Below are 12882 nucleotides of genomic sequence, written 5' to 3'. Positions count from 1 at the left end.
ATTTTTGTGAACTCAAGCTACCTTACTAATGCCAGCACTGGAAGGTGCCATTTTGGAATTCTCCTTGATCTGTTAGCATCATTGGGCATGCCCACTGAGAGTCCTGCCCATCCCTACAGCTCAGCCCAGCCTCACAGCTGGGGAAAGGCAGGCAATAGCCCAGCCCACCAGCACACCACAGCAGCTGTGGCCCCACCACAACAGGAAAGGGGACATAGACCACATAAGGAGCATCTCTTGAGCTCCTGGCTCTGGTGGACCATTGGGATTGCACTTCTAAACTACACAGGACAACTCCTAAATAAGGCCACTCCTTCAAGACAAATCAGATAGCTGATTTACCTAATACACAGAAACAAGCACAGAGCTGTATGCAAAATGAGGAGAAAGAAAAATATGTTCCAATCCAAGAGCAAAATAAAACCCCAGAAAAAGAACTAAACAAAATGAAGATAATCTCCTTGATAAAGAGTTCAAAGTAATGGTTATAAAGATGCTAACTGAACTCAGAAGAAGGATGGATGAACATAGTGAGAACTTCAATGAAGAGATAGAAAATACAAGAAAATATCAAATGTAAGTTATAACAGAACTGAAAAATACCCTAAAGGAGTTCAGCATCAGATTGGACAAGGCAGAAAAATAAATCGGCAAGCTGGAAGACAAAACAATTTAACTCGCCCAGACAGAGACGGGAAATGAAAAAATAACTTTTTTTGTTTGTTTGTTTCAATTGTTTATTAACCAGAACACAAAAATAATCCTGGTAGATACCTTAGTTCATCCTTCTAATAAGCCTGTTGATCTGGTCTTCCCTGTTGCCAGCATCTCCACCTTCTACAAAATGGGTGGTCTTTTTCTTCATTCCACCTCGTGGAGAAGACAATCTAAAGGGCCACAGGAAGTCGTTTGCTTCTTTGAAACGTTTTCCAATGGCATAGATCTCATGAATCAGATCCTCCATGCAGATGATTCCATATTTCCCAAGAGATCAAGCAATCAATGCATTGTCTGTCAGGGCAATTCGCTCTTTGTTGATTTTGCCATAACCACGCTTGTAGATGAATTCATTTACAGACTTCAGATTTGGGTACCCCCATGCGATGTATGGCTCCACAATTCTCAGCATATTAATTGATGCCTTGTTGAGCTTCACAAAGGTGCCGGAGGCAAAGGAGCTGCAGCACCTTTCGAACCTTTGGGCTCACACCGTTGATACCTCTGATCCTATGGTTCCGCGGGTACATAGAAGTTGCCGGCTTTTCATGCCATCCTAGCCGTTCGAATTTCAGTTCTGTACATCTGCCTGTATTCCCTGTGGTAATGCTTAGCTTTTTCATAGATAAGCTTCCTTCTTGCCTTTCGAAGCATCTTTTGGGCAAACTTCTTTCTCAGTCACTTGATCTTAAGCTCTGCGAAATTCTTCGCTTTTTCTTAGGTTCTGGAAGAGCAGGAACCTTCTTTTTCTTCTCTTCTGCACCCTCCATGGTTCCAGCTGGGAAAGAGGCAAAAAATAACTTTAAAAGTGAAGATACCTCAAGGGACCTTTGGGACAAAATCAATAGAATAAAATTCACATTAAAGAGATCCCAGAATAAGAGAGCAAGGAAGGACTAGAAAACTTACTTGAAGAAATGTTGGCTGAAATCTCTGGTCTGGAGAAGGAAACAGACATTCAGGTCCAGGAATCCCAGAGAGTTCTGAATAAGATAAGCCCAGAAACACATACCTGAGACATTATAATTAAATTGGTAAAAGTTAAGGATAAAGAGAGAATCCTAAAAGCAGTAAGAGAAAATAACTTGTTATGTACAAGAGAACAAGTTATGTTATGTACCTAACTTGTTATATATCAGTGGTTTTCTCGGCATAAACCTTAAAGTCCAGGAGATGGTAGGATGATATATTCAAAATACTGAAAGAAAAAATTGCCAGCCAGAAGTACTGTATTTGTCAAAGCCATCCTTCAGAAATGAAGGAACATAAAGACTTTCCCAGACAAACAAAAGCTGAAAGAGTTTACCACCAATAGGAGTTTACCACCTTATTGAAATGGCAGTAAGAAATACTAAAGGAGTTCTTCCAGCTGAAATAAGATGATGCTAATTAGTAACATGAAAATATACAACACACTCTTCAACTATGTACAAAAATAAACTCAAAAAGAATTAGACTTAAGTGAAAGACTGAAACCACAAAAATTCTAGAAGAAAACATAGGCAGTTAGCTCTTTGACATTAGTTTTAGCATTTGGATATATCTCCTCAGATAAGGGCAACAAAAGCAAAAACAAACAAATGTGATTACACCAAACTAACAAGTGTTTGCACAGCAAAGGAAACCATCAACAAAGTGGCGAGGCAACCTATCGAACGAGAGATATATATGCAAGTGATCTATACAATAAGGGGCTGATATCCAAATATATATAAAGAATTCATACAACTCAATATCAAAAAATATCAACAACCCAATTAAACAGTGAGCAGGGGATCTGAATAGACATTTTTCCAAGGGAGGCATACAGATGGCCAACAGACATATATAATATGCCAGTAATACTACAGGTCTTCAATAAATATTAACAATTGCTAAACAAAGGAACATATAAATTGTGTAAAAGCAAAGGACACAGTAGAAGACAGCAAAAGAAGGTGGGATGTACTTGAGTTTGGCTTCTCTAAGAAAACATTATTCCCAGGATGGCCAAGCAGACAAGAGGAGAAGCGAGACCCAAGAGCTGGAGGAATGCCACATAAGTCTGGGGATGCCTGGAAAATGCCAGCTGGCATTTTGGGTTTGAGAAACTGCACATAGCACACTGCACCAAAGAAGGAAAATGAAGGGCTGCTGCAATGGGCTGGACTCTATATCCAACTGTTTGTGACCCCATGGACTGTAGCCCACCAGGCTCCTCTGTCCATGGAATTCTCTAGGCAAGAATACTGGAGTGGGTTGCCATGTCCTTCTCCAGGGGATCTTCCCAATCCAGGGATTGAACTCAGGTCTCCCACATTGCAGGTGATTTCTTTACTGATGGAGCCACCAGGGAAGCCTAAAAGTGCTCAGTCTTGTCTGACTCTTTGCAAGTCCATGGACTGTAGCCCACCAGGCTCCTCTGTCCATGGGATTCTCCAGGCAAGAATACTGGAGTGGATTGCCATTCTCTTCTCCAGGGGTTCTTCCTGACCCAGAAATCAAACTGGGGTCTCCTGCATTCTTAAAGAATCTGCCTGCAATGCAGGAGACCTGGGCTCGTCCCTGGACATCAAAGCCCCATTGGAGGCCAGAGCTTGAGTTAAAAAGTTGGAAGAAAAGCTGAGGTTAGAGAAAGATATGGAACTGTCCATTACTCTTAGGTTTGGGGCCACCGGACAAGATGGGAGGGTAGGACAATAAGTTTGAGACCTCAGCATACCATTTTGCAAAGATAGGAGGACACAAGTTGTCATGAATAGGTCCAAGTGCTTGTGATAAAGCCTGATTAGGACACTAAGAGGTGAATCCCTGGGAATGTGACGAGAATAAAGAGAATGCTATGGTGATTGATGAGGAAGCAGATGAAACACTTGATGCTATCCAATTACACAGGGAAATTTTAAATAGCAATTACCTCAAAACCCTAGTAGAAAACTCACATTTTTTTTCTGTCTTTTGAAGTTGTAAATCTTTATCAAGTCTTTAAAATATAAACACCCTGGGAGATAACCAAAACACTGCTCACAGAGACTGGAAAAAAAAAAAAAGACAGGGAAAGAGACTTTTTAAAATACAGACTGTTGTAGAAGTTCCTTTGCCCAAAAATCTAGTCCACAGCCTCCATAAGATCAAAAATATCAATAAAAAGCTCTAGCCACATGAGTGGGTACCTGACTCACAGCTAAAGATTTGAGGTAAAAGCCATGGAGTTTCTGCTTTTGTCTGTATGTTTATGTAAGTCTATAGATGTATGTTTGTGTATGTGTGATCTTTTCCTACCTGCAGAGGGTATTACCAAAATTGTTTGTAAAAGAGCTAAGGACTATGTTATCAGTCATAACTTTAAAATGTATGTGAGAGAAATAACCAAATTCTTTGATAATTGCACTATAATGCATTATAATGAACTCTAATCAGACCTTTAACTTGGTCATTTTTTGTCTTTTGTCATTATTCAGGCAGTTATTGTTTTACTCTGATGCTTTGACAAAAGTGTACCTGCAGAAGTGCTTATCCTCAAAAAGATTTGTGGAAAAGATTTTGAAAACTACAGGCTTCTGATAACTAAGATCAATTTGTCTTCAAATAGGAGCAGCAATAATGGCCCTTTCAAGTGCTTCCTCAGGGTTACCTGCACAGTCCCAAACTATGTCATGTGATGGTGGCCAAGACCTGTCCCTGTTATCCTCCTCCCCCACATCAGGAACATGGCCCATTACACTGATGATATACTGTCTTGATTTGTTTGATGATAATATCACACTAACATGTGAAGACTTGCCTCTGCTGCAGGACACTTTACAGGCTTTGCTAGAACCTCTGCAAGAGAGAAGATGGGAGTAAACTCACAGAAAAGTCACAGCCCAGGTACCACCATAAAGTTTTGACAGGAGTTGTTTAGTAGGGTAAGACCCGTGTTGTCCCAGAAGCTGTGTTTGATAAGATGCAAGCCTGTAAAATCCCTAATGTGAAAGAGATGCCAGCTTTCATAAGGATTTTATGCTTTTAGAGGACTTTTCTTCCCTACCCAGCCAGTGTTAAAGAAAGGGCACACGTGGGACCAGGGGTCAGAGCAGCAAGCCAGCTATGAGAAGGTAAAAATACCAGTGAAACCAATTAAAGCTCTGGGCATGTCCCAAGCAGAGCTACCCTTTGGGTTGGATATGTCTATGACTCCAGAAGGTATGGGTCAGGCACCATGACAGAGAAAACAGAGGGAGAGAGTGCCCCTCTGATTGTGGTCCCAGCTCTGGACAATGGAAAGCAAGCACAGATGATTCATGAGTGGGCCCCTGTGGGTCAGGATGTGTGGAAAGACATCTGGTTTTGCCCCGGAGGCAGTCCTCACTGTTTTCCGCGTCCTGGCTCATAAGGCACGGACACCCCCTGGCAATACAGAAGTTGATGCTCCAGCTCAGGTATGAGCCCTAGCAGCTGATCCTTTAATAGATACAGGGGATTTGGGTGTATAAAAGGGGTAGCCACCACAGTGCTTGGGTAGGACAGCATGTTTCCAAGGATGCCAAATTGCCCTTGAAGTACAGTGACTTGGTTAATGCAGTAACAGCATGTCCTGTGTGCTCTAAACAATGCCCGAGGCAACATTACAAATGATCGGGCCCAACTACCACAGTTCTCAACTGGGGAGGGATTGGCAAATTGAATATATTGGCCCCCTCCCTACAAGTGAGGGCTCAAAACATGTCTTGGTTTGTGTGGACACTGTGTGTGGTTTAACCTAAGCTATGCAAACCAGGCTACTACTGTTAGGGGATTAGAGAAGCTGAGGACCATGTATGGACACCCTCCTAAAACAGGCAGTGATCTCAGCGTCACATTTCAAAGGGCATCTGTGTAAGACTAGGTGAAAGAACATGATATTAAATAGAGGTTCTATCTCCTCTACAATATGCAAGACAATAGGGCTGGTAGAAACCAAAAATGGAATATGAAGACAATACATTAAATTACTATCAAATAAAATCACCTTGGCAGGGTGAACTAAAATACTCTCTCAGGCTTTGAGACATTTGAATAATCTAACAGTAGGACCTGTTGCCCTATATGCCTGCTTAGGGATCCCTGCCAAGGCACCCAGTACTGTAAAGTTATGGAAATGGCAGAAAAAAAAACATTGCCCAGGGTCTCACCATGGATCAACCTGTTATGCTGCTGAGAACACCAAGCCCCATCACTCCTGGGAATTATCTCCTGGAATTTGCAGTGGGACATCTCACCTGGATCAGAGACTTTGCACCCCTGGGTGAAAGGGAATTATTCAATCTCCTCTGGGATCCCATTGTCCTGCTGCAAGCTGGACCTACTGAAACACATGGCACCTGGATTTGAACACATAGTATTGACAGAGGGGAGAAAGTGGGGGTCCTGATCTAGTGTATCTCATTCTCAGTCCACCTCTTCATGCCTAAGAGTGCTGCCTACCCAGGTGGTGTGTATGGTGTGCACAAGCAGGCCAGCTTCCTAAAGCTGTCAACTCTTGTCTCTTCAGGGCTAGGTGGGCATGTTCTGATTTCCACTGGTACAATCATGTTCTGTTTCCCACTGGTACACACATAGGCTGCTGCTGCTGCTGCTAAGTCACTTCAGTCATGTCCGACTCTGTGTGACCTCATAGACGGCAACCCACAAGGCTTCGCCATCCCTGGGATTCGCCAGGCAAGAACACTGGAGTAGGTTGCCATTTCCTTCTCTAATGCATGAAAGTGAAAAGTGAAAGTGAGGTCACTCAGTCACGTCCAACTCTTTGTGACTCCATTGACTGCAGCCTACCAGGCTCCTCCATCCATGGGATTTTCCAGGCAAGAGTACTGGAGTGGGTTGCCAACACACATAGGAGCCCTTACTAAATTCACCCAGCAAGGCTTCAGTGATAGCCAGCAAGGCCTATCTTTACTAAACACCAAAAGTTCTCTAATAATGAGAAAGCTATCCTCAAATTTAAGATCCTGGTGGGTAAGTGGGAAAATCTACTCATCTTATGGCCACCCAAGACAAGCAATGTAGATTTATTCCCTTCCTTATTAAACTTGTCACCTATCAAACTGGAGTGATCTGCCTCTTCCCTGAGTCTCTCCCTACCCTCTGTGTGTGGGAGCCAATTTTAGATTACACCCAGGAAACTCCCAAGGAGGCTGTGAACCAAAATATGCACTTGTGTCACTTCCCTCTGATTGCTCCATGACAACCTGTGCTTCTTCCATAATACTGCCCTATTCTACTTTGTGTTGCAATTATGTATGCCTTTACCTAATTTTCCTTTATAGATAACAAGCTACTTAAAGACATGGAATTTGTCTTATTCATTTTGTAGATAAATAAGACCTTGCTCCATTTACCTTACAAATATTGTCCATCAGGAACTGAGTTGGGGTGTTAATATAATCTGACAAGTGTGGGATGTAGAGGAATGGTGGGAAGCATTGTGCATATGAGTGGAGAGGTGGGATAAAGACCGTATCAACCAGGAACACCTTTGTCTGCAAGTAACAGAAAAGATGAACAACCATAAACTGAACAATGAAGAATTTATTTTTCTCATATAACCAAAACTAGGTTAGCTACTCAGCTACACCAAAAAGTCAAAACTCCTGCTATATTTTGTTCAATATCCTTCACAGATTGGCTTTTGCCCCCATGGCTATCTCCCCATGGGTACAAGGTAGCTTTTGCATATCCAGAAAACTTGTTGATTTCAAAGAAAGAAGAAAGGGGGAATGGTCAAGGGCCAAGCCAACTGTGCCTGTCATCTTTTATAGGGAAATAAAATAGTCCCTGGCTCATCAGCATCCTCTACCTACATCTCATTGGTCAAAACTAGATTACATGGCTAGAAACAAGGGAAGCTGAGAAATACAGGAATGTGATTAAAATTTTTGGCATGGGCCTAGATATATGCACTTTGCCACCATAACAAACTCCAGACTCTCACTGAAAAGAAAGAAAAGAGGAATGCCTCTTGGAATAATAAACAGTCTCAGGGGTAATCTGTGCCCCAAGATAAGATCACAGGTACAAAAGTTAAACTGGGCATCTTAAACCCAAAGTCTATGAGTAAGTAAGTGAGCAAAACAGGAAGGTGATTTTTGTACAGGTCTATATTACATACCTATGAATCCCTAGGATATTTTCACTTCTAAAAGGAAATATGCTTTCTACCATTGTTCCTGGATCATATGGCATCTTGGTTTGCCACATTCTTTTGATACAGATGAGGTCACAGGACATATTTTAATATTCTATTAATTCTACCATCAGAGATCCAACCATCACAGGGATGGATGGATGACAGCTGACATTCAGCCTCAATGTCTGGAGGAAATAAAGGGGTGAGAGGGAAATGGACAATGGGGAGCTAGCTCCGTCCCAGATGAGCAGCCACTATTCAGTTCTACTCAGTGATGGCTACCATGGTGGTATGCTATCAGATTTTTCCAGAGAAATGTGGGTTTGCATGTGAAATATCCTGATCAAATATTAATAATGAATGTAGGAAGTTTCACATATAATGAAGGCTACATGTTTCGTCCCCTCTGAGAGAAACTTCCAAGAATGAGAGCTCTCACTGAAGGCCAAGCTCAGCCACCCCTGGATCCACTGCAGATCCCAGCATTTCCCAAAGGCACATTCCTTTCCGACCTCCCAATGTCTAGATGTTTCCATCAACTTTGACAAACCAAACCATTTTAAATGAGGACACTTTTTATTCTAAAGCTGGAGTTTATTTTTAAGAGCAACTTCTATTACTGTTGGAAAGTTCTTTTCAATTTTTTACTAATGTTAAACTATGTACCGTTAACCTTTAGTAAGAATTTCTAAAATTTTATAGCATCAGGTTTAAAAAACAAAACCAGGTATTTCTGGTCATCATAAAGAGCAAATATTGATGCACTTCGTGGTGAGATGACTGCTTTTTTGTTGAGTCTTCATTTATTTGTTCTCATTTAGAAAGTGCTGTTTGCTTTAGAAGTAAGACCAATGGTCTGTTTCCAGCTCAAGAAAATGCTGGACTTCTTTACTCTGTCAAATTCTCCAAAGTAAAACTTTAATAAATAAAACTCTGGCTTGTCATCAAGTATTTTGATTTTTCTTTTCTCTTCTATTGTTTCCAGTTTTCTCATTTCATTCTGGCCCTAGGCCTTTCAGTTCAGTTCAGTTTAGTTCAGTCGCTCAGTCATGTCCAACTCTTGGTGACCCCATGAACTGCAGCACGCCAGGCCTCCCTGTCCATCACCACCTCCCAGAGTTTACCTAAACTCATGTCCATCAAGTCGGTGAGGCCATCCAGCCATCTTATCCTCTGTCATCCCCTTCTCCTCCTGCCCTCAATCCCTCCCAGCATCAGGGTCTTTTCCGATGAGTCAACTCTTCGCATGAGGTGGCCAAAGTACTGGAGTTTCAGGTTTAGCATCAGTCCTTCCAAAGAACACCCAGGACTGATCTCCTTTAGAATGGACTGGTTGGATCTCCTTGCAGTCCAAGGGACTCTCAAGAGTCTCCTCCAATACCACAGTTCAAAAGCATCAATTCTTCGGTGCTCAGCTTTCTTCACAGTCCAACCCTCACATCCATACATGACCACTGTAAAAACCATAGCCTTGGCTATAACAAAGCCAAAAGTAATTTGACAAAGACTATCCTAGCTTCACAACGTAATATTCTTGGTGATTTATGTTATTGTAACTAGTCAAGGCAACCATGCCCCAATCTTAAATCTAATACTGTTTTTCTCTCATTGTGATAGAAGTACACCTTTCAAGTTTGCTGTCTGACCTTAGTACATGTATCTTTTATCTGCATTTCTGGAATTGGACCACTGTATAGTTTTCTCACCAGCTTCATAATACCCATTTTCTTCTGGGAAATCCTTTGGATTTTCTATATCCTTTTCTTCTTCTCCCAGATATAAAAAAATAAAAACAATAAAGTAACTAAAGGTAAAATACATTTTTTCAACACATGGTTCTTCCAACTATATATAACATCCATCAGCATAAAGTTAACTTCAGGGACTCTCCCCATATATGTATTTGTAATTTATACAGTTCTTTAAATGATCTGTAAATGATCAGAAGTCAGTTTTTTAAATGATCCTCATTTTTCTTTCCTACTTATAAGCACAATATACACCACCTTCTCATGTTTATCTAATAGCTATTGCTCCTTGAATTTCTTAATTTTACCATCACAGTGATTAGGTTCACTATAGCAAAAGGAATTAATTTTCCTTAAACATGAAACAGATATGAACTGAAATTTGCCAAATATCTTTATTTACAAATTATGTTATTTGTAGTTCTAAAAAACATTTGTCATCACTTATAAAATAAAAATATGTGTGGGCTTCCCAGATAGCTCAGTGGGTAAAGAATCCACCTGCAATGCAGGAGACACGGGTTCAGTCCCTGGGTGAGGAAGATCCTTTGGAGGAAGGCATTGCAGCACACTCCAGTATTCTTGTCTGGAGAATCCTATGGACAAAGGAGCCTGGCAGGCTACATAGGGTCACAAAGAGTCAGACACAACTGAAGAAACTGGGCATGTATGTATAATAAAAATATGTAATCAGGCTAATTTAAAGAAAAATGAGCAGATGTCAAAAGTCTTTTAGAATCGGAATAATTATTATCCCAGAGCATAAAGTCTGGCTTGAAGCTTTCTGGCATGCAAAGGAAAAGAAAACCAGAAAATGATGCAAAACTCCAATCACATAATCAAATAAAGTACATGAGTTCTTCCTTCAATAAGCAAATCCACTTAATAAATATTTGTGGAAGACTTAAAATGCCTCAGACACCATGCTTGCTGAGTGGATAAAAGATAGATGATATAAAAATGACTTGAAGAGCCCACCATCCAGTAGGGTAGACAGACATAATGATGACAATGGAATTAATTAAATTTAGTGATTGAAATATGTACAGGATGTTACAGGAGCACTTTCTGGAGTCAGGATGTTCCCTCTCCTGAAGGAGAAGCAGGTGACTGTGTAGGACTGAATCTACAGTCATGGACTGGATACCCAAACTAGAGGACAACCTACACAAAGAATATCTGGGATTTCAAGTGAGAAAACCAATGCAGTTTGTATTCAATAAACACAATCAATCTGGGTAAAATTTTAATTGTTTTCCTCTTTGTATTTGCCAGCATTGCAGGAGATCTGGGTTTGATCCCTGGGTCAGGAAGATCCCCTGCAGAAGGAAATGGCAGCCCACTCCAGTATTCTTGTCTGGAAAATCCCATGGACAGAGGAGCCTGGTAGGCTACAGTCCATGGGGTCACAAAAAGTTGGACACGACTGAGAGACTTCACTTCACTTGTATTTGTGGTGTCTCAAGTTCAAAATCCATTCAATTCAAAATGACTGGATGTGTACCTAGAAAAATAAAAACATGTTCTGGGCTATATAAAATATATTTAAAACATGGGCCATGCAGCTTTACTCAAGAGCAGTTCGCACAACCTGCAGTTTTAAGGCTGCATATCATTAACTAACATTTGGATCAATTCAACCTAGAGGGAATTTGAACAGTAAGGGCTCAGCCATGTCCAGCAGGGCCCCTTCATGGATGGTGTGCCAGTGCATGCAGGCAGAGCATTTTCCTCAATGTGATGGTTAATCTTACATCAATTAACTGGCCACAGGTGCCCAGATTAAACATTATTTCTAGATGTGTCTTTGAAGGTATTTCCAGATGAGATAAGCATTTGAATCAGTGGACTCAGTAGAGTAGATTGCTCTCCTCAACATAGGTGGGCATCATCCAGTCCACTGAAGGTCTGAATAGAACAAAATGTGGAAGAAAGAAAAATGTGCCCATTGTTTCCCTACCTCACTGCTTGAGCTGGGACACCTCATCTCATCTTCTCTGGTCCTCAGACTGGGATTTACACCATCAGCTTCCCTGGTTCTCAGAACTTCCTTTGAATTTTTACTTAATTACACCACTGGCTTTCCTGGGTTTCCAGGTTACAGACAACAGATTATGGGACTTCTCAGTCTCCATCACTGTGTGAACCAATTCTTATAGATAGATATAGATATAGACATAGACACAGATATATAGATATATATAGAGATATATAAACATATAGATATAGAGATATGTCTATGCCTACCTGCCTGCTAGTTCGCTTCAGTCATGTTCAACTCTATATGACCCTATGGACTGTAGCCCACCAGGCTCCTCTGTCCATGGGATTCCCCAGGCAAGAATACTGGAGTGGGTTGCCATGCCCTTCTCCAGGGGATCTTCCTGACCCAAGGATGGAACCCTTGTCTCTGGGGGCTTCTGCATTGCAGGCAGATTCTTTACTGCTGAGCCATCAGAGAAGCCCCAGATATGTCTATGTCTATATCTATATCTATCCTTTTAGAACTAACACTCAAAAAAAATGTCCTTTTCATTATAAGGGACTGGAATGCAAAAGTAGGAAGTCAAGAAACACCTGGAGTAAGAGGCAAATTTGGCCTTGGAATACGGAATGAAGCAGGGCAAAGACTAATAAGAGTTTTGCCAAGAGAATGCACTGGTCATAGCAAACACCTTCTTCAAACAACACAAGAGAAGACTCTACACATGGACATCACCAGATGGCCAACACCAAAATCAGATTGATTATATTCTTTGCAGCCAAAGATGGAGGAGCTCTATACAGTCAGCAAAACCAAGACTGGAGCTGACTGTGGCTCAGATCATGAACTCCTTATTGCCAAATTCAGACTTAAATTGAAGAAAGTAGGGAAAACTACTAGACCATTCAGGTATACAGTGGAAGTGAGAAATAGATTTAAGGGACTAGATCTGATAGACAGAGTGCCTAATGAACTATGGACGGAGGTTCGTGACATTGTACAGGAGACGGGGTACAAGACCATCCCCATGGGAAAGAAATACAAAAAAGCAAAATGACTGTGGAGGCCTTACAAATAGGTGTGAAAAGAAGAGAAGTGAAAAGCAAAGGAGAAAAGGAAAGATATAAGCATCTGAATGCAGAGTTCCAAAGAATAGCAAGAAGAGATAAGAAAGACTTCCACAGTGATCAATGCAAAGAAATAGAGGAAAACAATAGAATGGGAAAGACTAGAGATCTCTTCAAGAAAATTAGAGATACCAAGGGAACATTTCATGCAAAGATGGGCTCAATAAAGGACAGAAATGG

The 12882-nt window shown here is 41.1% G+C and overlaps 1 pseudogene; it reads right to left on the bottom strand.

Moving 5' to 3' along the window:
• Positions 1-723: 723 nt before the first annotated feature.
• On the bottom strand, positions 724-1487 carry LOC120869025 (annotated as a pseudogene).
• Between the last annotated feature and the right edge of the window lie 11395 nt (positions 1488-12882).

This window comes from Oryx dammah, unplaced genomic scaffold, assembly GCF_014754425.2.
Source record: "Oryx dammah isolate SB20612 unplaced genomic scaffold, SCBI_Odam_1.1 HiC_scaffold_2, whole genome shotgun sequence".
NCBI classification, from domain to species: Eukaryota; Metazoa; Chordata; class Mammalia; order Artiodactyla; family Bovidae; genus Oryx; species Oryx dammah.
This window is presented reverse-complemented; position numbering and strand designations above follow the sequence as displayed.